The 24,715-nt window shown below is 54.0% G+C and overlaps 1 protein-coding gene across 5 annotated transcripts in view; it reads left to right on the top strand.

The window, feature by feature from the left end:
• SH3BP4 (SH3 domain binding protein 4) overlaps window positions 1-24,715 on the top strand; it is an 87,591-nt gene that overhangs the window by 21,413 nt on the left and 41,463 nt on the right. For 2 of the 5 annotated variants that reach the window (XM_019630057.1, XM_019630084.1), the window contains exon 2: window positions 16,873-16,955. The gene's annotated coding sequence lies outside the window, so the exon portion shown is untranslated. Of the gene's footprint in view, window positions 1-5,188; window positions 5,422-8,436; window positions 8,606-16,872; window positions 16,956-18,983; window positions 19,007-24,715 lie in introns of those variants that run through there. The other 3 variants (XM_019630065.1, XM_019630074.1, XM_019630094.1) reach the window with 3 other exon arrangements.

The raw sequence follows: 24,715 nt of genomic DNA on the forward strand, positions 1-24,715 counted from the left end.
TTTAGCACGTGGGTGAACTGAGGCACCCAGCAGTTCCCCTAAGCTTTGAAGGTCAAAGATCGAACAACAGTAGCCTGACCCGGAGCATTCCAGCCTGACCCCCGCTCCCCGCAGCTGCCTCCCTGCTTCTGGTCCCAAAAGGAACTTAAAAGAGGGTGTGTTTCTTCTCCCCGTGTCATCCTCAGCTGTCCCCATCCCTGTGTTGGCAAGTCCCACACAGACACTGATCTCTCCAGATTGAGCGATGGCCCCAGATCAGCTACATTCAGTGCTTGGGACATTGTGTTGTCTTCTACATGTGCCTGCGTCCTCGGCGTTTAGGGGCTCTTATCCGATGACCCCTGTGAAGGACACCCACAGACTTGAGGGACCTCGGCAGGTAACCCATCCATCCATGCAGGGTAGCCACCTCCAGCCCAGCACCAGCTCACCTGGCCAGGTATGCATCCAAGGCCTGAGCAGGGCAGGTGGCATCTGGGCTCGCCTAGAAATTGCCTTTTTTATAACATAGGCCTTTGTTTGTTATCACCTTTGTTTATTTATCCAGCCACTCGGATTTTAAACTCCTGTTAATCTTATAGTCAGCTAACATGTCGGTGTCACTAACTTAAATCCTTAGGAGGGAACAGGGGGTGTGTGGATGTGGCTAAGAAGTCGCTCTACCTTGTCCACGGAGCTGCCTGCCGCTCAGCCAGGGCTCTGTCCTCTCGGATGGTGCTGGGTACTTTTCTTTGCTTGTTTTGCTATAAATAGAGGAGCTTGTGTTTACACCCTCTGGCTGGCAGTGGACGTGGGAAGTCTTTCAGCAGGGAAGGAACTGGGGGGGGCCTGGGGAAGGGGGTTCATAGACACCAGGTGACCAAGGTCAACATCAACAGTGATGAGTGGTGTCGACAGCACGTGCCCTTGATAGGGAAGATGATGAGGAGGGCGCTTCAGCTCTGTGGTCTTCGTCCCCCAAATCCATAACCCCAGAGTAACCAGGAGAAAACCGTCAGACACATCCCAACCAGTGGGCACTTACCAAGTACCTGGCCGGCCCTGCTCAGAACTGTCAAGCTCATCATAAATAAGGAGTGTGTGGGGAACTGTCACAGCCAGGAGGAGCCTCGGGAGACCTGACCGAGCGTCATGCGGTGCCCTGGATGCGATCCTGGAATGGAAAAAGGGCCTTGGGGGAAAACGAAGGCAACCTGCATGAAAATGGACTTTAGTTAACAATCGTGCGCCCACATGCGTGCCGTCCTAACGTCAGATGTTAACCAGGGGAGGCTGGTATGGGGAGGCACATGGGAACTCCCTGGGTTATCTTCCCAGCTTCTCTGATTTTTTTCCGGTTCTTTTTTGGTTTCGTGTCTCAGCACTGGATTTTTGTCCTGCGGTTACCATTAAGTTTGTGTAAAATGTCTCCTACATGCAATAGCCCTTTTTCACCACAACTTGCCTCTACATCTCCATCTATTCCAGAAGAGTTTATGTAAACGGAATGGCAGGGAGGCCAGTGGGTGGCGGGGGTTTCGGGGCCTGACTCGCAGGCCAGCATGGCCGTCGGCACCTGCGTCTACTTCATGCAGTGACCACGGCTGGTGTCTGGCTCTGGGTGCCCCCCCAGTGCTGGCCAGCCGTAGTGAGTGCCCCCTGCCGGGGAGAAGCCTGGGGGCTCCACACCCTGCGTGTACCCGCTCAGGTCTACCAAGCCAAGCGCGGGGGGGCCCAGCCCCCTCTGGGTCAGGCCTGGGCCTTTCCTCCCCACAGTGCATTCTTTGTTCTCTCCTGGACCAGACATTCAGAGGTGAGCTGCTCTCCTGGCCAGCGAGGGAGCTGGTCTCCAGACACAAACACGCTCATCTCTGCCAGGTGAACTTGAGAAAGGGAGCCCAGCGGCGAGGACAATGAGCCCGTTTATAAAGTGCTCTGCAGTTCAGAGTCGGGAGTGTTAGGCTTGCGGGGGCCGGGGGCGATCTAGTGTTCAGGGCAGGGTCCCAGGGCCCCGCTCACCCTGCTGTGGACTACATATGGGGGGGTTATCTCTCCCGCGAAGATGGCTGAATAAAGGATGTGCCGCGTGTACACGGCCGCACCGAGCCATCTGCTGCTTGAGCTGTTTTCTGCTCATGCCACGAGTTGGCACAGGGAGCAGGCGCTATTCCACACGCAGTCCCGGGAACGCCACTGAATGCACACGCTCGCACGCAGGCACCTGGACCCCGCATTTGAGCTTGTAATCTCAGGCGAGGAGGCTTTCTTACAGGATGCAGCTCCTGGAGAGCAGGGGGACAAATGCAGGTCTCCGCTGGACCTGCCACCGTCCAGCCCGGCCCATCACAGATCTCCTGGGTCTTGTTAACATGCCAGGGGCTCCGTGATCGGCAGAGGTGCAGTCTGGGCTGGCGGGGGGGGTGGCCTCTGGGAGGAGTGGGGCTTGTGCTTCACTCCTTAGGAGCCGGGACCCCAGATTTGATGAGGTGGAGAAACTGGGAGATAAGCCTGAATGTGAGGAAAGGGCTGAGATGCAGCTGGAAGGAGACCAGGGGGCTTCAGGTGGGGGGAGCAGTAGAGTTGGGAGTGGTCCTAGGTGGCCCGTGTGTGACACGCGAGGTTCTGTGAGCAGAGGAAAACAGCGGTGAGCATGTTTGTAGCGCCAACTGCGGACCTGCAGCTGTTGGAAGTGCCTCAGCCATATTCTTCACTCCCCACAGCAGCCCCTTTGAGAGATAAGGGCAGGTCTGCCGTGTCCTCAAGGCCCCGCTGATAGACGAGGGTGGGAGCACCTGCGGCTACTCGGGTGGGACAGCTGGCAGGTCCCAGGTGACAGGTTAACACCTCAGACCAGGGCTGGGTATGCATGCACCAGGGGCCCGTGAACTTCCGGTGACACCCGTCTTTCACGTGATGTGACTGGGAGCCAGATGGCTACTCTGGCGTCCTGACTGTACCAGGGGCTACTCATTAGCCCCTTCCCTGCTGTCTGGGGTTTCTAGAAGGTTCTCGCCACTCTTTGCTTCTTAAACCCAGGCCAGCAGACCTCATCTGCCACTGAGACTCAGCGCGCTTCAGTTAAAAGCCACATTTCCCATCCAGGTTCCTGACGCGCTTAACAAACGCGTGAGAGAAAACACATTGCTGGTGCCTCCCTCTGCTCTCCAGTAGGAGCAGGCTGTGCAGATGGTGGGGGATTTTTCTAGAGGAGGCATGGCTTTTAGGTGCTGGATTTCCAGGGCGGTCCTCACAGGAGGTTGCTTTCCTGAAGCTGAGAGCAATTGCATGTCACTCATGATCTGTTTGTTTTGCATTTCCTCACTCCATCCTGGGAGTGCTTTGCCACTCGTCCATTCCACAGTATTTGGGAGCCTAAGACGTTGGGGTTTAGAGGGGTGGGCAAAACACAAGGCCCTGGGCCCCATCCCCACTTTCAGCCGTGGGCTGCAGGGACCAGACACTCTTTCCTTGCGCCCCACAAACCCTGAGGCTGAGCTGGCGTGTGCTTGGGCAGTCTGTGCCCCTGACCCACCCGTGGGCTCTGGTTGGACGCGGCGGGCGTCCTGCCTCCCGTTAGCCTGTGCAGAAAGTTCTATTGTTCAGCGGTCCTGGCGTGACTGAGTCAGGGCTGCAGCCAAACAGGATGTGGTCTGGGTGGCTCCCAACATGCGGCCATCAGGGGCTCTTGTTCTCAGATGCCTCGAGAAGGACAAACCCCCCAGCCACAGGGCGCTGCGAGGCGTTGGAGGGGAGCCCTGCACTAATGAGGACAGGCTGAGAGCTATAGAGTCCACCACCCGCGCCTTGCATTATGGGGACGGGAGCAGGCAAGGGGTGGGGCAAATCCTGGGAGTTGTCACCCAGCCTGGGAGGAGAAGGCTGCCAGGTAAAGCGAGAGGTCTTTGCATTTGGTTTGGTGGGGCGGAAGAGAAGAATTTCCGGGGTGTGTGAGTGTGTGTGTGTGGGGGGGCATGCTTGCAGGTGGGAGCTGGTCTGCTCCTTTTCAGGGCTAGGCCAATGAGGACACGGTGGTTTCCAAGGTCCTGCAGTACACAGGGCACCTGTCTGGACTATCCCGTGGGGACAAGGGGCCCAGCCCTGTGGCCCCTAAATCTTGAGACAGTAGTAGTACTTGAAAATATTTGGGGTGAATAGAAAATCATGAAACCAGTGAACACCCCTGTGGACGTGTACAGCCACTCCCCAGGCCGAGAAATGGGGCTCCCCTTGACTTTGAGGTTCCTGATGCCCCGACACACCCCATCTCCCCGTCACCTGCCTCCCCCCAAAGGGTTTGATCTATAATGATACGTGTTATGCATTTAAGGTCGTCCCTATCCTGAGTTTTATAGTTTTACCATCTTACCCACACACGTGGAGTCCCTATGCAATGTCATTTGTGTTCCATGGTTTTGACTTTTGTGTCAATGGCACCGTGCCCTGTTTGTGGCCGGCCAGCTCCAGTATGGCCCTCGATGGTCTCCACCTCCCTGTAAGCACTCCCGTGTGATCCCTTCCCCTGATCTGGCTGGCCTGGCAACCTGCCTCTGACTGATAGAATTCATCCAAAGTGATGGATGGCACTTCCGTGATCCGGTTCCATGAGATGACAGCTTCCTCTGGATAACAGGCTTTCTGTCTTGCTGGTTTTGATGCAGCCAGCGGCCGTATAGAGAGGCCCACGTGGCAGAGAGCTGAGCCCTCAGCTGACTTTTCACCCTGGGGGGTGAATTGGGTCTGGTGGATGGAAGGGGGCATCTGACCTGTTTTTCATTTATGCTTTCCTTATTATTAGTCATAGACTGTTGTTTATTGCCTGTGCTGGTTTCTTCTGATGCAAAAGATCCTTTTCATGGTTTTTGCTCATTTTTCTTATTGAGTGGTGGGAGTTCTTTGAATTTTCTGGAAAGTGAGCCCTTCTTGGCTATGAGCACTACAAATGTTGCCTCCCAGTTTGTCGCCTGCCTATGTGGGCTGAAAAACCTAACGAGGCACGTTCTGAACCCTGCCCCGGGGGGAATATTCTGCAGGCTTGTTATCGAGGTGTCCCCACTTCTGGCTGTGGTCCTGTCTTTGGCATCGTGCCCGGGAAATGGGCTTCTGCTTATCGTCATCAGACGCTGCCTGTCTGAGGCGGAGTCGGCTCTCGGGCCTGGGATGCTTTCCTGTTCCAATAGCACGTTTTGTTCTCCTGGTCATTAGGGAGAAAGTCGCTGAGTCTTTGCTGCACCTGCTTTAAATCTGCATTTTGTTGGAAGGTGACTGGTTTGCTGAAGGAATGTGGGGATTGGGGAGAACGCGCTCCGCCCACCGCTTAGATGGAATGCATTCCTGGAGAGAAAGTTAAAATTAGAAAGAGCTGCTACATTTCCTGCTGTCCCGTCCTTTGTGTTTGTTTTCACAAGGATCCTCTGGCCACTGTGGTTTCTCGTGGAATGGGAGGTGAGGTCCTGCTTGTCGGGATGGAGGTGATCTGTTTCCATGGCGATCTTTGTTGTTGCCAGCCGCTGCTTTGTTTGTGAATTCTTGTAGAACTGTCCCGGAATGGAAAAATATTATTGAAACAACCCCTTTTGATAGCCGGCAAGAAATACTTTATTTTTTAAAAAGCCCTTTAATGGGAAGTGAGCGTCACGGGGGACTTCTGCGAGTGAACTGTGGGCGGGGTAGGCCTCAGCCCCAGGTGGGCTTGGCTCCTGACCCCCCCCTCCCCCCCGAAAGGCCACTGCTCACCTCTCCCCTTGAGGCTGGAAGCCTTGGGAAACCCCTCTGACTGGCACAGTCTGGGGGGCTATCCCTGTACCTCCCCCCTGGGGTGCCAGTTTAGCAAATAAAACTGCAGGACCCCTAGGCACATTTGACTATTTGGGACATAGTTACACTCGTAAAATTGTTGTGTGTCTGAGCTGGGTGTCCTGGATTTTATGTGGAGACCTTAGTGCCCCATCACCACCACCGGCCATCCTTGAGCTTGTCTTCTTGGGGTGCCTGGGCCTTTCCCAAGAGCTGGCTGGTGGCGATTGTGGGCAGACCTTCACTAGGTTGTCCACGTCTGTGTCTGGACGCCTCCTGGTGCTGGGTTGGCTGCTCCCCCGGCCATGGTAAATAAAGCCTGCAGTCTTGGGTCATAGACCGCGCTGTGCCCACCTGGTGGAGAATGGAGCATGTGCTGCAGGGCTCATGGCCTGTCCAGCTTCATGTACCTCACAGACTGGAGTCAGGGTGCGCAAGGCCTCCTGGTCTGTCGGATGCAAAGCCCAGGAGCTGGAGGGCACTGGAGAAAGGCACCCGCATCCATGAGCAGGGGAGTAATGCACTGAAGGGGAGCCCGCCGGAAGGTGGAGAGATGTAGGCGGGACTGGGTGGGAGGCAGTTGATCAGTGGCTCCAAAACCAGGCTGCAGGTCGCAGGTGTCTGGGGGAGTTCATGTTCAGGAGCCAGGTCCTACGAACGGAGCGTCTTGCTGGGTGCTGGGTGCTGGGTGCAGGCCTGGGGACCGCGACACAGCAGCGCGTGAGACAGGCGGGCTCCTGCCCGGGCCCCGCACTGATAGGGAGGCTGGCTGCTTGCGAGGTTCTACAGCAGTTTCCTGAGTGCCTGCTGTGTTCCAGCTGGTTCTGGGGGGACAGAACGAAGTCCTTGCTTCATGAAGTGTTGATTCTGGTGGAAGAGAAAGGAAATGAACACACCACAGACCAAGAGTGTCAAGAGTGAGACGTGGAGTCAGGGGGAGTGGGGAGTGAAAGCGCTCCTGAGTTCCACAGGGCTGTGCTAGACCGAACAGTGGGCCCCCAAAGATATGCAGATGCTAATCCCCAGCACCTGTGACTGTTACTTTCTATGGCCAGAGGGACTTTGCAGAGGTTTTCAATGTAAGGATCTTGAGATGGAGAGATTACCCTGCATTATCCGGAGGGGCCCTAAATATAATGTAACTGGAAGTGTCATTTTAAGAGGGCGCCAAAGGGAGATCTGATGGCAGAGGAGAAGGCCGGGTGATTAGGGAGTTGTGCCCTGAGGATGGAGGAAGGGCCGCCAGCCAGGATGCCAGGTGCCATCAGAAGCTGAAAAAGCCAGAGAAGTGGTTTCTCCCCTTAGAGTCCCCAGAAGGGACCACACTACCAACACCTTGACTTCACCCAGTCAAACCGGTTTTAGATCTCTGGCCTCCAGATTGTAGGAGAATAAATTTGTGTTTTAAGCCACCATGTCTGTGGCAATTTGTGACAGCAGCCCTAGGAAAGGAACACAGGGGCCTGGTGACATTTGAGCAGAGCCCAAAATGCAAGTGACTCGAGGTCACGAGCTGCGGCCGTCTCCGAAGGTTGGGTGTGTTCCTGCCGACATGTGGGCTGGGACCGTGGGGTCTGGCTGGGAGTCAGAATTCCTTGGGAACTCTGAGCTCTAATGGTCCCCAGCCTGCCTGGGAGCAACAGAATTTATATATTTTTAATGTAAAAATGTCAGCTGCAGTATAAATACCCTTTGCTTTTCTCCAGATTTAGCTGAGTATGAATGTATCTTATTGATAGAACACAATATTTCCTTGGCTTTCTAAATTAGGAATTTCTAACATTGTCAACTCGCCCATGGCTTTGAGCAGAACTGACCAAAAGTGCCCATTGATATCACCCAGCTGTGCCTGTGCCTTGGCCAAAAAGCCCAGTGTCTAGTGACCATTTCACATTGGCCATCTGTTCTGGTTTGCGACCCCCAAATGCCAAGCCTGACGCAAGGACTCAGGGGCTGATATATTGGGGAGAGGTGGTCTCTCGGAGCGGAGGAGGGAACTGGAACGGGGAGAGTGAGATTGGGAAGGGCGAAGGTAAAGCAGGGTGAGTTACTGAGGGCACCGTGACTGCTGGGGACCCTCTGGGGACCCTCCTGAGGAACGATGAGAATGTTCCTTAGAGTCGTCCCTTTGCAGAGCGGGAGGCTGGGGCGCTGAGGCCCGGGCTGCCCTGGGGAGTGTGGTGTGTTTCTGCAGGCTGAGCGAGGGCTGGGGGCTGGGATGGGGGAGGGGGTGTCAGCAGATTGCACCCACCCGTTTAGAGAGTATTTTGACAGCACAGGGAGGGAGTAACTGATTGTACGTGGATTCCATACGGCGGCCTTCACGAAGTCCAGGCTTCACTGTTTCCTGGGGGTCATGAGAAAGACACATAGTTTAACCCCATCCGACAAGAGTGGAGGCAGCTAGCGAGGTCCGCAGTAAGGACTGTCAGCCACCAGTGAGGCAGAAGGTGATCAGATGGTCGGAGAAAGTTCAGATGTGTTGGCAGGGTGGGGGTGGTGGCACAGACCACATGCCCCTCACCGCAGAGGGACTCGACTTCTGTGTGGCTTCCTCTCTTGACACCTGTTTGGAGCCCGGTCAACCAAGGTGGCCCCTTCTTGTCGCAGGAGCCCCTTCTCCATCTTGTTCTGCCCTCATCCGAGCAGCTATATATCTTTGTGTCTTCCGTTTTCAGCCTCGTCTAATATTTAGGCACCTGCTTTTTCTTCCTTCTAGAGTGCAGGACCCATGTTTATCTTGCCAGCCCCTCTGTAGCTTAGAAGGAACAGAGCCTGAGTGAAGATTCGGGAGATGACAGTGATGGGTTGAACTAATGTCCCTCAAAGCCAGGTGAGCCCCAGCCCGGAAAGCTTGCGCTTACGGGTGTTACCCTTTCCTGCCACTTGTCGGTTGATTGTGATGAAGGTGTAAGACTAAGTGTCTAGAGCAGAGAAGCTCATCACATGCGTCCAGATGGCTCTGGTGGGAAGTGAGGGGTGGTGGACAGAACCTACCTTTCATGTCCCTTCCTCACTACCCGGGCTGCCGTGTTCTGGCCAGGACACGATTTCACAAGCATTTCAACCTGCAGTTAGGAGCTTGATCACGAGGGAAATGACCCCCACACAGCTATGCCCTTTCGTGGTCACCCAGTCCTGTGACCAACGACGGAAGCACCTCCCCAAACGCAGGCCACTCCAGCGGACAGCGTCCATTGGATTAGCTCCTTCAAGTTTGCATTTTAAAAAAAACAGAAAACTTGTGGGGGTTTTTTGAGATTGCATTTTAAAAAATATCTTGTTCACACAGTAGGATAGTCCCTGAGGTTGGAGACTGCCTCGCATTTCTGGATAACGCTGTGCTTATCTCAACAAAGAGATTAGAAACCGAGGGTTCATTGGGGGGAAATATTTTAAAATACAGAATGGTCCTCTTATGACTTTCTTCAGGTCTTGGGCTTCTTCAGAAAAGTGCCTGTTCCAGTGATTCTATTTCTGACCCAGTTTCTTTGACGGTATGGCGTGTTCTCTGAAGATGGGGTGGGTGGTCTACTACGTAGTCAGGTTAATGAATTAGGGATCATTTGATGCTCTTATAACATCAGCACTCTGCCCGTTGCCCCTGCTTTGGCTCGGTTTTCTGAACTGTGAGTGTTACCATGGTGCTGGCAGAAGGCAGGTGGAGGCCCTGGGCCCCTCTTGCAAAGCGAATAGGGAAGGGGGTCCTGAGGGCATCCGTCCGGGACGAGTCAGGCGTGGAAGGGCATTCGGATCAGTTGGCAGAGCCGTCTGGGCGGCTCCAGGCTGCGTTTTTCCCCACTCTTGTCTCTTTCACTGTTGCTAGGGTGAAAGGTTGCTGGGGTGAAGATTTGACCTCCAGGAAGGAGATCCAAGCGGTCAGATGGGGGCGGCTGTCTGTTGGTGGACACGCTCCGAGGGAGGGTTGGCCGTAGCGATCCTGGAAGAAAGGAGCCAGCACTCGAACGCCACGTGTGCGGGCCATGGCGGCTGCATTGTCTCGCTGTTGCTCATGCACCAGGCGGGGTCATTCCCCTCCCCGCCCAACGCTGAGGACACGGGTGGTGACCAGCCATCAGGGGCACAGCCAGTCCTTGTTCACGTAGGGCCTGAGCTTCGCCACACGAACTCGCCCTAAATATTTTCGGCCTCCCCTACCTTTGTTGTTTATTCTGCGCCTTCTCCCAAGATTCACACAGAAACCCCTTTCTCTGGCTCAGGCAGGACATTTCACTTCTTTCTTCTTGAAAAGACCTGGGAGGTTGCGTAACTTCTGTCATGGAAGAAGGAAAGAAGGAAGTGCGACATTGGGCCCCAGTCCAGCACTTTGCGCCCCCACTTGGAGACATCCTGTCTTACTGCCTGCAGCCTGTCGGCCCGCCTTTGTGTTTTTGCATCTGACCATGACTGTGTATGGAAGGGACTTTGCCACCGCATTGGGTGTGATCCCGGCTTCCCACTTGATCTCTGTCAGGCATTGAATCCCGTGAGCCTCAGCTCCCGTCTCTGCATGGTGAGACCTGCCTTGCCCACCTCAGTTTTGTTATTTAAAAAAAAAAGCGACATGGAAAAAGGTACATGATCAATTATCCAGCATTATACCAGCAGTTTTCAGTGTGGTCCGGGGACCAGCCGCCTCCGCTTCACCTGGGAGCGAGTTAGAAATTCGCGTCTCAGGCACGCCTCCTAGGCCTCTGTGGGTAGAGACCTACAGCCTGTGTTTTCATAAACCCTCCGGGCAAGTCTGATCCTGCTAATGCTGAGAACCACAGCCAGATTCGAGTGTAAGGAGCTAGGTTCTCAACCATTTACTCCACAAGCATTGTTTGAGGTTTCTACTATGTATTTGGCACTAGGTAACTGGTCCTTTCTGTTTCAAAGGAGAAAAAGGCAGAGTCCCTGCCCCCAACGTGACCCACGGGCCAGGAGAAAAGACAGAAAAAGCCACATTTGGTGGGTATTCTCTCACATAGTATGGGGGGCCCTGTTTCAGACCTGAGGAAACCGAGGCCCAGAGTCAGTTTAGGTGATTTGGCGAAGGTCATGGCGCTGGTAAAGGGAAGAGCTGAAGTGTGAGCCCACCGTGTGCCTCGGGTCATCTCAGGCGTCCTCCGTTTCCAGGCTGCCTCCCATCACCTGGGCAGCAACACAGGCCGGTGCCATCTCCCCGTTTATTCACAGGAGAAGGTTACGGGGTCAGAATCAAAACCTGAGGACTTCCCTGGGAAGGTCTCCTTCATCCGCCTGTCGGTGACGATGGTCAAGACATTGGACTTGACCCCACAGCCCCACTGAGGGAGCCCTGAATGGGGAGCCGCGTCAGACGGTGAACGTCCTGCAGTAACTGGCCAGTGAACCGGAAAAGTTAGGCAAAGCCTGGAAGAAGTCGTTTTTTTATTAAAGGGGGAAAGCCAAACGCACGTTTATCTTCCAGGCCTTCTGTGGGTGAAGGTCTATCCTGAGCGTGATTTGTTTGACAGCATGAACCACAGGCGCAATCCTTCCTCTTGACTTCCAGTTTGAAATCAAGCAGTGACATAAAGACGCAGGTGAAGCAGTTCGAGTCCAGAGTTCTTCCAGAGTTATATCATTTTTCCCTCCGGTGTTTACCATGGTCTGGTTTACTTACTGGTTTACCGCTTGTAAGTTACTCACCTCTGTGGAGTCTTTCTAAAATATCCCACTTGGGTTGTCAAGGAAGCTGCTCTTATGACACGCGTGGTCATTCGTTTATGTAATAATTAAATACATAAATGTTGTGTAACAAGGCCCACCAGCTCCCACCAGTGGGAGCCGCAGCCCAAAGGAGGAAGAGGAAGCGGCCCTCTGGCCACAGGTGTGGGCGTCCACGTTCCCGAGAGAGCGTGGGCCCAGGTAGCGTCTTCACACGCACAGACAAACAGAAGCCTCCGCCCAGGGAGGAAGGACGGCCAGAAAGGCCGGCCGCACACAGTGAACTAAACCACAGACTCGATCCCCTGTCAGGTACCAGGTAGGAACCACAGACGTGTGGAGTGAATGGACAGACGTGTAATGACGCCATTATGGGTGTCTGGGTGTTTATCTCAATAAACCCCTCCCCTTGGTGCGTAACATGCAGTATAGGTTTAATACAGGAGAGAGGAAGGGACGTTCCTTATCACACACTCTATAGAATTTGATGCGCTATGTAATTATAGGAAAGGTAAGGAAACGCGTTCTCTCTCCTGTGTAAGGAACTTGCACCACGTGAATCAGGTGGGGTGTCAGACACTCTCACTTGGCGGCTTCACCCACCACATGCCGAAATTCCTTTTCAGTTAACGGTTGTCATGGTGTTGATTTTGATGGTGTGAAATATACAGGCCGTTGCCAGCCTACTAACTACTGACGTGTTATTTTCTCAGTTTTGTAAATTGGTTGTCTTAGAATCGCTTCCATAATCCAGGAGAAACTTAAGGTGAGGTCCACGGCCAGGCCATGAGATCCTGACTGTCCTGAGTGTCACTTGCACGAGGACTGATCCTTATCACATGGGGGGGGGGTCCCTACTGCTGCTGAAGGGAGACCGGGGGCAAGGCCTCCCCTCTTAAGCCTGGAGCCAGCTCCAGATAACAGTTTTGAATTGGTGAAGTTTACCTTTCGGGCATGTCTGTCTCCATTTCTAGCCACACCTTCCTGTTGCCATCTCCTGTCCCACCTGCTACCGTGGCCAGCGCTTCAGGCGTCCAGCCCCACGCCCGTGGTTGATGCCCACAGGCCTGCACTTGTGCCCGCCGCAGCCTGACCCTTCGCCCCACTGCATAAGCAGGGCTGGTGGAGAACTGGGGTCGGCAAACATTTTCTGTAAAAGGTCAGACAGTCAATACTTTCGGCTTCGCGGGCCAAAAGGTCTCTGCGTCTTCAACGCACAAAAGAACCGTGGACAAAAACGGGAGCAAACACGCAGGGCTCAGTACAACCACGTATGGACACCGCGATTTGAATTTCATATCATCTTCACATCACGAAATAGTATTCTTAGTTTGATTTCTACTCCTCTCCCTATCCCCCCACCCCAAACTATTTAAAAATTTAAAAACATCCTTTATTCATGGGCCATACCAAAACAGGTGACACACTGGACTTGGCACACGGGCCAGCTTGCCTTCAGTACAGGACAAGAATGTATTGGGTTCTACGCTCTCCTCTTGTCCTCCTACTTTGGTGCTCTCAGGCTGGCAGAGGCTGGGAGGGCAGAACCGTTCCTGCCACGGAGAGGTTCCAGCCTAGACATTTGCAGATGCAGGCTGTGAAGGATCTTTTGGCTGCTGGGTCCATACACGTCCACCGTGGTGGCCTGGAAACGTAAGGAATAGGCTTTGGAGTTTTCCAGTGTCCCCAAAGCTCCCCAAAATTGCTTCACCTCTACCCTTAAAGAACTGCATGTGGGCACGTGAGTAGGTCAGGCGGTTGAGCCCATCCTGAGGTGGCTGAACAGAGGGTGAAGTTTCGGGTGTTTGCTGACATCAGGAAAAGCACACAGGCCCTGCCCCGAGAGGTGTACCCTGCAGCGGGGAACCAGCCCTTGGGGTTGACGCCGACCAACTTATGGATTGAGGTGGGTGAGGAGTTTTACAGAGCGTTTTCAGATCTGCCGCTGGCACGGCAGCCCCTGGGACGGGCGGTCGTGGGCATTCCTTTGCCCATTTTGTAGAGACAGTATGTTAGTTTGCTAGGGCTGCCATGACACAGGACCTGCTGGGTGGGCTGAACAGCAGAAATTGATGGTCTCACGGGTCTGGAGGCTGGAAATCGGTTCCTTCTGCAGCAGCAAGGTAGATTGTTCCAGGCATCTCCCCAGTTCTGCTGGTTCGCTTGGGATCCTTATAGATCCTGCCTTCATCCCCACAGGGCGCCCTCCCTATGTCCGCCTCCAGACTTCCCCCTTTGTAAAGATGCCAGTCATATTGGAGTAGGACCTACCCTAATGGCCTCATTTTCACTTGATTACCTGTGTCAGGACCCTATGTCCAAATACGGCCACATTCTGAGGTACTGGGAGTTAGGAGTCCCACCTGTGAAGGGCGGGCTAGTCCATCTATAGTGTAGGGAAGTGGCAGGTGTGGGTGAGTGTTGTGGGTGACTGTCCTGGGAGGAGAATGTAAGACAGAGTTCATCTCTGTGTGTGAATATGGCTTTCCGTCTCAGTTGCCTGAGCCTCTGGTTACTTGTTGATCTACTGAGCTTTGCAGACCTCCTCAGGGAGGATGCACGCCGTGGTTATAGCATCAGCTGAGATGGCAAGCTGCTGTGAGAACTGCCGTCAAGCGATGCACAGAGGGCATCAACGCCATTCTCACCAGAGGAGAAACTTGTGTTGGCGGCTCCTGCAGACGACGGAACCTTGTCTTCTCAGCGTCACTGCTTGACCGTTCTGTGGTTCTTGGAGGTTTCCCCCAAATTTGGTCTAATGACAGTGTTGATGTTTCTTGAAACAGTCACACACAATCGGGGAGTGAGGCATCTTGCAGACTTCAGGCTCTTCTTCTAACCTGGTGAATCCGCACCAAGTCCTGTGGGTTTGGGGGAGGGGGCATGGGAGGGGCCGGATGGGCCACACTGGTGGGCGGCGGCTCCCTTGGGAGAAGAGCTTGGCCGGTAGATCCTGCCCGCTCTCCTCTCAAGAAAGCTGGTGTTTAAAAAAAAAAAGAAAAGCAAGCAAGCTGGTGGTTGTGCAGAAACCTGGGGCTTTCAGAGAGGTAGAGCATGAGCTGGGGAGGTGGACAGGGGCCAGCCGGTCCCTGTCCACCTGATGCACCTGCCCTGGACCTCACGGGCATGACTGTTCACAGCCAGACCCCCTCCCCGTCCCCACGCCAACACCGAGTTGGCGGAGGGTTCCATATGTGCCCCTGACCCTGCCCAAATCCAGCAGGACGTCTCCGGGCCAGCCTGGTTGGGCAGTCCTGGGTCCTCCCGTATTGGGTATGAGGTGTGAGTTGACCACGTCACCCCCACCTGGGGACCTGCCAGGGGTTCCTGTGAGGAAACACAGCTCAGCTTCAGGGCCCAGGGGCTGTAGAGCGAAAGCTCCCTACCTTAAACAGTTGTCTGGAAGGAGCGAGTGAAGAGCCCCAGGGAGCTAGCGACCCCCTTACCCAAAATGCAAAGCGCCTCAGCTCTCAGCGGCAGTAAGGCTGCTGTAGATGAGCTGTGAGAGGGAACATGCAGTGGTTCTGTGAAGGAGGAAGCCGGGCCGCAGTCTGCAGCTGCTCAGCAGCGCTCACTTTGTGGCTGGGAGATGGGCGCTGGGTAGCCTGGGGTGGGGCGCGCCCAGGCGCCTGCCTCGCCATCATGAGGGGCCCGCAGGTGGACCCGTGCAGAGGAAGGGGCCCAGAATGTTGGGATTGCAGGTGAGAGATCCCCGTTACCCCAGCCTAGATTTGGGGGGCCGGGGTAGAGAGGAAATGAGGCACCAAGTTCTTAGGCTGGTGTGGTGACATTGGAGGAGCGACTTTGAAACATCAGGAAAAAACAAAACAAAACAAAACACATACTCACTGTAGAACAAATTGGAAAAGCCGGGGAAGTCTGAGGAAGAAGGAAAACACCCATAAATCCACTTCTGAGAGGCCACTTCTGTTAATGTTTTCACTTCCTCCAGTCCTTTTTCAATTTCTTTCCCACCTTTAACATGATGAGGCTCTCAGCAGCTCTGTCCTGTAAATCTGAATCCGCAAGCATTCTGATGAACGTTCTAGAATTCTCAGAATATTCCGAGTCTGGCTTGGTCCTGTGAGCAACACGGGAGACGTGTCCAAGATACAGGGATGGATGGACAACGGCCCCTTGGTTTCCGTCCGCAGCCCCTGTTTTCCTGTCTCCTTTGGGGGGTCTAACTTCGGTCGTGTTTGAATGCGTCCTCACATCCCTGCCGTCTTCTTGAGCTCATCGGCTGTAATGGAGCCTGTCCCTTCACCTGTGTAATTCCGGTCACTGCTGCACATTTGGAAGGTCCGTCTCTGCTGAGATAACTGCATCTGTGCCAGCTTGTCCTGCCTTCAGGTTGATTCCCTGCCCTCCCTCCTGCCTTTCTGTACTCCTGGAATTCATTTTACCTCTGAAGCCCCAGGGGGAAACCGTGTCCCCAAGACTAGCCAGCTGTCCCAGCATCACGGGGAATAATCCGTGTCTTCTTGTGCTGCTCCTTTTAATTGGACATGAACTACCTACACGGAAGAGGGTCAGTGCTGGGCCGTCTGGTCCAGCGGGGCACACTGATGCAGTCCGAGCAGCCTTGATTTAAGGGAAGGTGTCCAGAAAGGAACTTCCGCCGCCCCTTTACAGCCCGACCAAGCCCAGGGCTCCTCTCAAGTGCCCGAGCCCTTCATGACCCTGTCCAGACCGCCAGCTTGTTTGCAGGTGGCTGACGGGGGTCACAGGGTGAACTTCAGCCGCTCCTCTCTGGCCATCGTCAAGCTCAGGCTCATTTAAGGAGTCTGTCTGGCCCTGGACTTGTCGTATTAGTGCTGTGGGACTTGCACGACCTCCTAGGGACCCGGCGTGTGGGGAGGGCGCCCCACTTCTGGCAGGGTGACTGGAGTGTGTCTTTAGGGTTCAGCTGATGAGATTATTCTGTTGTAACAGCAGGTGAGGGAAGACACTGCGTTGGGGGAAAAAAATAACAAAAACGCCCTTGTTGCTGGCTGAGCTCCCGGGAAGCCAACTCGGACGCAGGCCGCTGTGTAAGATGTCTGCGGAGAGCACTGTTGGGGTCAGACCCTTGGGAGGGAAAGTGGGCCTGCAGCGCTGTCTGAGCAGAGCCCTTCCAGACCCCACAGGAGCTCAGACCCTGGGAGGGCGCAGGATGGGGGCCGCTTCCTCACCCCCCGCGTGGCTGCCCCAGGAAAGGGCACTTCGAGGAAAGGGTCCCGCAGGCCACGCTCCCAGCATTCGGGATGGAAGGGGCACCTGGGTGCCACATGGCGTGTCCACCACTGCCCTCAGCGACCACGTAAACTCAGTGTAGAACATGGTCCACTTGAGATGTGGACGCGCCTTGGAGGGAAAGCGTAGAGATGAGTTTTTCGGCCAAAGGAGACTGAATCTTAGTCATGTTTCCCGTTTTTTGCCTTGCAGCATCTCCCCCCTTTTCTGGACGGAAGGCCGGGTCCCGGGACTGTGCCTCTGACGTCAGGGAGCTGGTGGCCTGCCTGCTGTAGGTAAGCGATGCAGACGGGGGTTTGAATGAGTCGCTGTACCTGGGCTGGGTCGGGACCGAGAAGCACAAACCCAGGTAGGGAGATGGGCTCCATATGTGTGCGTAGCAGCTCAGGAGGGCCAAGTGGCTTCCAGAAGCTTCCAGTGACACAACTTGTTCTTCTGGGGCACTGCAAACATCTCCCTCCTGGCTCTGTCTTCACATCCTGGTCATCTCTCCATGTCCTGCACACGGGAAGGTCAGATGTCACCTGTGTGCCTGGCACAGGAGAGTTCCCAGAACCAGTCTCTCGTTTCTGTTTACTTTCTGTCACTTCCCCTTCTGTTGCCACCAATGGAGCCTTCTTGCTGTACCCAGAAACCAGCTGGGCAGCTTGTTCTGCACCCTGACAGCCAGGGGACAGAGCCCAGGCTGGCGGTCCTATTGTGCCTGCACAAAGGAGTGATTCTTACGCGGTACGAGGTTCTGCGTTCCCGGACAACGCGGGAGCCCCATTTGGCCCCCTGGTTCCGGGCCACCCGCCCTGGGACTCTGGGAGAGCTCTGTGTGTCCTTGGAATACAATAGCAGAAAATGTTAAAAGGAAGCACTAGCCCGTTCATGAGACGTAACTGGAGGCATTTGGAAATCCCAGCAGAAATGAAAGAGTAAAGGGTATCCTGGTAGAATGTTCTCGGCTATTTTCTTGGCTGTTCTTTTCAGTCTCTTGGCAATAGACAGAAACCATCTTTTGTAAAGTCAGTTGGGTAAGAGCTTTCGGTCATACGGTGGCTGCCTGCGTGTGTATGAAAACACCAAAGAACCTTTCCTCCTCAGGTGAAAGGGCTTGGACCAACTTAAAGAGGACGTTTACATGACCTTGGGTCACTGGGGGGACTTCAGAGGGAGGGGCTCAGAGGCTGCTTCCTTTCAGGGTCATGATTGAATAACAAAAGCCATTCCAAATAAAGTGGGCGCCGCAGGAATTGTTTCAGGTTTTTCTTCTTTAAAAATCGTAAGCATCCTCTGGTCTACCGGGGAAAGGGGTTTGGTTTTTGTCCCAATGGTTTCCTCTCCCCGCCGTTTATATCACCCATGAGTCTAGGGCCTGCCTGTTCTTTAGGGTAGAAAGAATGTTTGGGACGCTTTGGGTTATGACCTGGGGGCTTTTAATAGTGAAGTGAGGAATTCGGGAGTGTTTGGGTCCCAGGCCAGTCCTCACCCACTGAGGCCTCAGCGCAGGAAGCAGCCCCCTGCCCTGGATCTGCTCTCTGTTTGGGTTGTGGTGAAAGGCGGCCGCATTCCTAGCATTCTTCTGGCTGGGCATTGGCTGGAATGCCAGGCTTTCTGAAATCAAACACAAGTATGCAGCTTGGCTCCTGTCTCCAGTGGGCCTTGCAACATGGCTTCCTGTCTGACCCCCAGGCGGCCTCACCTTTGGGTCTGAGGCACAGCTTGCGCAGGGCAGGCCCCGTCCTGAGCAGGGCAGGAGGAGGTTAATGGGGGGGGGGGCCTGCATGGAGCCCCTCCTTGGCTCTGGCAGTTCCCTGGGTGTCGTTTCTGTGGTTTGCTTTCTCTGGCACCGAGCCGGAGTTACCCGAGCTGCTAGATGTCTGGGAAGCGGAAATGGGACGGTGTGGGGGGGGGGGCGGCCGTCTGGAGAAGAGCCAGAGGGGCGCCCGGTCTCCATCTCGGCCTAAAGGGCCCCTGGGAACGTGGAGGGGGGGGGTCACTTTTACCTCCTTGGCAGCGTCGCTGTGTCTCTCTCACAGCATTCTAGAGACCGTCCACTGGCTATGGCAAAAAAAAAAAGGAGGGGCAGGATCTTGACACATTCGACCAATTTTTTATGGCTTCTCCCTTCCCACCTCCCCGAAACATAAATGCAGTGTGTTCTGTGTTGCTTAGTATTCACTATTGATTTGTCGCAACCTCATTGTGAGATTGGAGCTCCCGGGGTTTCAACTTCTATGTCCAGGGTTTCGCTTGGTGCCTGGTTTGGGGATTTGGCTGTCATTCCAGCAACTCCGGGGAGTGATCTTCACCTGTTACTGAGCCCGCTGCTCGTCACCCAGTAAGTTTATTAAGCGCCTGTGGCTGCTGCTGTTCACGACGAGCAGGGGCGACGCTGCCCCTAGCTCCCTTCACTGTGAGACCAGTGTGAAGGCAGGCGGGCCCGGACGGGACACAGCTTGGCCCGACTGCTCCTTGGCGAGCATGGGAGCCCAGGATGGAGCTCGGCGGGGAGACGTGGGCTTGATCCCAGGGCTGTGCGGGTGCCCGTCAGGGTGGGAAGCCCTCTCAGGACGCGTCAGCCTAAGCACCTGCTCTGCGCCCCGCCCATCTCACAGATGGGCAGTGAGGCTCAGAGGATTATTGTGAACAAGCGGCAAAGCCCAGGCCTGGAGCTGCGTCTGTGTGCCCTCGGCCACTCCGTCCTCGCTGCCTCCCTTACCTGGCGCCCTGAAGGGCACAGGAGCTACATGGGCAAGGGTCCCCGTGGCCAGCACCTGCCAGCAGAAATGCATTTCCAGCCATAAACGTGAGCTGCATGGCAAATTTTTAGAGTAAAAGTGAAATTAGATTTTTTTTCTCCTTGAACTATAAGTTTACTTGAAAGTCAAGGATACTTTCAACTAAGAAATGAGTCGGGTGAACTTAAAGAGTGGTGCCATTCAGCTACCTGGACTCGTCCACTCTCTGGGGGGGTATAGCTGGCCGGGTGCCCTCTGCCTGGACCATATGAGAATCCCTGACAAATTCTTGCTCTTCTGGGGTTACTTTTCAGGCTGTGGAGCTCCACGCTTTTCTGATTTTCTATGGGTTTTGTTGGTTTTTTGTTTGTTTGCTTTTCTGATGTGAAGTCCCCATACTATCCAATTAACCGTCTTAAAGCGTGTAATTCGTTGGCACTTACTGCATCCACAGTGTTGTGTAACCATCACCATTCTCCGGCTTCAAACTTCGTCATCACCCCAGAAGAACGCCCCCATCTGTTGATTTGTTGATTCGTTATTCCCAGTGCCCCTGCCTTCAGCCCCTGGCGTCCACTAATTCGTTAACTTTTGAGGTGTGGATTGGTTCCAGCCTGTGTGTAGGGGTGATCCTGGCTTTCACGTGTCCTCGGGACAGAGCCACAAAGGCCAGCGTCCTCAACCTCATGACACCCAGGCCTGTGGGGGCTGTCACTGGCCAGGTGACCTAGAAGCGCTGGCTCTTTGCCTGCATGGGCCCCTCTTGGGATAAGGTCTGTTGACACAAGGACGCCCAAACCTGTAGAGAATTTTTATAAAAATTTATTGGAGCCAAACAGAGGATCCACCTGGAAACGATCTCAACAGACTGAGTAAAATGCTTCATTAGAATGACAGTTTGCAGCTTCTTTTATGCATCTGGAATTAAGGAGGGAACATAGGGACGGTGACACGGAGGTGGGAGAAAGCCAGGTGGCGCTTGGATTGCAAAATGACGTGCTGTCTCGAGGGTAGCTTTGCTTCTGAGGGGCCTGAGAAAGCGGCATCGCAAAGGTGTATGCACAGCAACAGTGGACAGGGCTTGCTGAAGGCAAAGGAGCTTTTTACTTAAGGTGTGTGCCAGGCGTGTGACTACCCACCATGACCCGCCCACGTAGGAATTTATGGTCAGATCACCCTGCACGTAGAGCCCCTTTTCATCCAAAGGTCTGACCTCACAGGTATCAGTGGGTGACCCAAGAGTAGGGAGAGGGGAACCCCATAGCTATGCATCCACGTGAGACCTCTTTCAGCCTTTGTCAAAACCTGCGGAACAATACTTCACATGCTGCTGCTCCCTTAAGTAAAGGGCTGCCATTGAACGTGTGTGAGTCCTGAGCCCCGAAGTGACAGACGAGAAACCTGAGCCGCACCCTAGCCACGCATTAGACTAAAAATGGCATTTATGTGTTCTAAAAAGCCTTGTGTTTTGGCCTCCTAACTAGCCTGCCTTTTCACCCTCCTTAAAGCAGATGTGTCATGAGGACAATGCGAGATTTGTAACATACTTGAGGCATTGAAGATAAAAGGTGTGAGTGAAGAAATACTCCACCAGTGTTTATTTCAAGAGCCTACCAATCTCTTGCTGAAACCAGCTTAGACTTAGAAAGAAATTTCCAGTCTAATCATAAGTTCCACCCCACGCTTCCCTATCTCTCTGTCTGGAGTTTCCCCCCTTTGTTAGTTCATTATTTAAAATTGACTGGGCGGGCTGCATATTAGGAAGGGCAGAGAGAATGTATTTCACGCTTGAGTTAGAAAAATGCCTCTGCAGCGAGCTTCTAGCTTTGGTCTTGTAAGTATAAACGAATTTCAGTTCTGGGCACCTAAGCACTTTGCATAAATTAATTTCCTTGGACCTCAGTTTCCTCGTCTGTACAAATGGAGCCAATGTCTCAGGAGGCTCTCAAAGATAAAAAAGAGTCAAACACGCACTCAGCCTTGCTCGAGAAAAAACTGGGAAGATTATTGCAAAGATTCAGAGACGGAGCACAGGAGGTCTGGAAGGACCCAGGAACCGGAATTTGAGAAAGGAAGCTGCTCGTCAAGAATTGCGTGTTCCCGCCACCCGTGCTTCTCCCGTGGGCCTCTGCTGCTCGCCCAGCGTGCACCTGGCCCAGGCATGGCCGCCAGCCGAGGCACAGCCGTCCAGTGCAGGACCTGCCCCTGGACACTGGTGCATTTCCAGCTCGCAGCAGAAGAGGACTGGGCTTGCCCTTTTGACCTGGCCGACTTGAATGGATGTCCACTGCTGATCCATTGTGGGGGCGAGGCAGGGCCATGGGGGTGGCCAGGCTGGGGGCGTCCCTGGGCCGGGGAGTGATGACCATTGGTACTCGCAGACAAGTGAGGAGGTGGCTGGTTTCATCCCCCGCAGGGCTTCTGTGCAAGCTTCCCACCCCTCCTTTCTTCCTCCCTCCCCCACTCCCCATTTCTGCCCTCTGACTTTGCCACAACCCCATCACTTCGGGCAAGCCATTTAGCCTCTCCGGGCCTCCCTTTTCTCGTGTCTTTATTGAGGGGCCCTGAACATCAGCCTTCTGGCTCCTCTGGACATGTGGTTGATGTGGCTGAGGGGGCAGTCCTGCCTTGATGTTTCAGTTCATGCCATTTCTCAAGCACATTGCCCTCCTGACCCCAGGCCGCCCCAAGGTCCAAGAGGGATTAACGGGACCCACGGCCAGAGTGAATTACTCAGGGCCCCTCTTTCCGTGGTGAGCAGCTGGCCTCAGGGATCTCCCTGGCTGGTGTGCTCTGTGGTGTTTGTAGGACAGCAAGCCAAGATGCTCCTGTCCCCGTTGGGTGGACACAGGTCCTGGCATCCCACGTGTGGTGCCAAAAGGGACCTGAAAGGCCACTGACCAAGTTTTGTTTGTCAGAGGAAGCAGCCTTAAAAAGCCGGTGGCTGGCCGAGGTCACACAGTGTCTTCCCATTACAACGTACCGTCCGCTACCCGCCCGATGGGGGTCAGCCCCTGGTAGAGCCTGCCTTGCCGTGCCTGTGCTGTGCGCCCGTCGCCCTGGCTCCTGTGGACAGGGACGCTGTCCCTCTCCCACCTCCCACCCATCCCGGTGCAGCCCTGGACTTCGTGATCAGTAAACGCAATGTGGTTCCTTTTCCTTCCCTGTCACCCCCCACAAATCCTGTTCACACTCGTGTCGCCGTGTGAGCCGGGACGTGCGAGTGCATCACTGCCTCCAGGTTTTGATGATGAATTATAAAAAGCGTTGGTCAATGCTCTTGGTTAGGCTGGGGTGCCCTCTGATGGAGAACAGCCGTCTGGGCCTTGGTCCATTGAACATCATTTTTATCAATAACAGAAGAGGCGTGTTTACCCCGATGGACTCTTCGCCAGGGTCCTTTTAAGAGGGTCTGGGTAAAACTTGACAGGCCTGGGTGATTTTCTCAAGACAAAGCCCATAGCCCTTATCAGATCCCTCAAAGGATTTGCGCATTCAAGAAAGTTCACAGTGTGGGGGACTTGCAGGAAGGCCTGAGACCTGCTGGGAGATAAGGTGACTTGGAGATAAGCTAATCTGGGCTGGCTGTCCCTGAGGAACTGTCTCCCATGCAACTTGACAGAAACCAGTAAAACTCTTTATTGCCTTCATCTATTTGTTATTTCTTTTGATGTTTGTTAAGTCCAGATAGTATTTGCTCATTACAGAATGGGAAGAGACCTGACTTATGAAAATTATCTTGGGGTATTTGTTGAACTTGGACTAACTGAGCGAAACCTGAAAATCAGAGGTGCTCACCAGATGGGTGATAGAAACCCAGGGTCCAGGTGAAAGGTCAGCGTGCATCCAGGTGACTCATGGGCTGTCCGTGCATAGGCGGCTGGAAGAGAGCGTGTTCAGGCTCCACGGTGTTCAGGTCTCCCCGTGGCATTGGAAGAGGAATTAATGAGGCGGCTCTCAGAGAGGAAGTTGGGCTGTTACATGAATGGTGCACGAGGTGCTGGGGCCGTGCATTTGGCAAAGAGGAAGCTTCCGGGAGAGAAATGTCAGGTACAGCGTTGGCCGAGCTCGTCTGTGGCTTTGACTTACATTGACATTTCGCCCAGTGGTTTACAGTTTGCCGAGCTCTCGTTGGCTTGTTCTTATCTCGGGGAGAGCTGGGCCAAGCCAGATATTAATGTGAGCCCCTTTTCAGATGAGAGAGCTTGTGCCTCAGAGAAGCTGGACATTGATTGACTGAAGTCAGACGCGACCTTCTGACAACCTCACACAGAGTCCCCGGAGCCCAAGGCCTGGGGTTGACTGATGGACGCCTAAGCAGGGTTCTAGAACTGTCCTATAGTGGAAGGAGTGGCCTGACAGTAGCAGAGGCCAGGTGGGGCCTGGGTGGACCTCTGACAGGAATGCTGCACACCAGGTTCTGTCTGGCTTAGGTCTCTTGATTTCAAATGGACTTAATGTAACTGGAGAACCGGCCTCCATCTGCCCGGGCATGAATACATGTCAGGAGGCAGTTTGCCTGGGAGTCACCAGGAAAGCGTTTGTCCATGTTGGGACGCTGTGTTTCTGTGGAAAGTCTTCAGGGTCCCACACGTGAGTGGGCTCCTGAGTGAATCTCAGTACATATGTCTGTCTCAGGGGATAAATTCTTTTTAATAAAGGTATCTTTTCAGACTGCCTGCATACATAATATTTTCGCTCCAAATGGGCTCTGTTCGCCTCATTCTTGTTAGGCGTGTCACTGCTGTCCTGGGTAGGGTGGCCTGCTTCTGTACAAGGATTCTGTTTGAACATACAGGTAACCATTCTGAAGTGTCACAATGCAGTTGTATTTAGTATCTTCACAAAGTTGTGGCCCCACTCCCTCTGTCAAGTCCCAAAAACATGTTACCGACCCACAAGGAGACCTGTGAGCACTCATTCGACATCCTCCCTGCCCCCAGCTGCTGGCAACCATGAATCTGCTTGCTGTCTCTACGGATTTGCCTGTTCTGGGTATTTCATGTTCGTGGAATCAGACACTATGTGACGTTTCCTTCCACCATACTATTTTCAGGGTCCCTCCATGTTGTAGCGTGTGTCGTAATTCCCTTCCTTGTCTAGTAATTCCATTGTGTGGATGGCCCACGGTGTGTTGGCCTGTTTGTCTATCAGTGGACACTTGGGCTGTTTCTCCCCTTCGCTCTTGCAGCTACGATTCATTATGTTTTGCCGTCCTAATTTAATTCTAAGAGCTCTCTTTTCTTCTCTTACTTCCAAGTTCTTGGCAAGAACCCCAGCTTTTATTTCTGCTCCCCACATGCCTATCC

The sequence above is a fragment of the Hipposideros armiger genome, unplaced genomic scaffold (assembly GCF_001890085.2).
Source record: "Hipposideros armiger isolate ML-2016 unplaced genomic scaffold, ASM189008v1 scaffold_17, whole genome shotgun sequence".
NCBI lineage: Eukaryota > Metazoa > Chordata > Mammalia > Chiroptera > Hipposideridae > Hipposideros > Hipposideros armiger.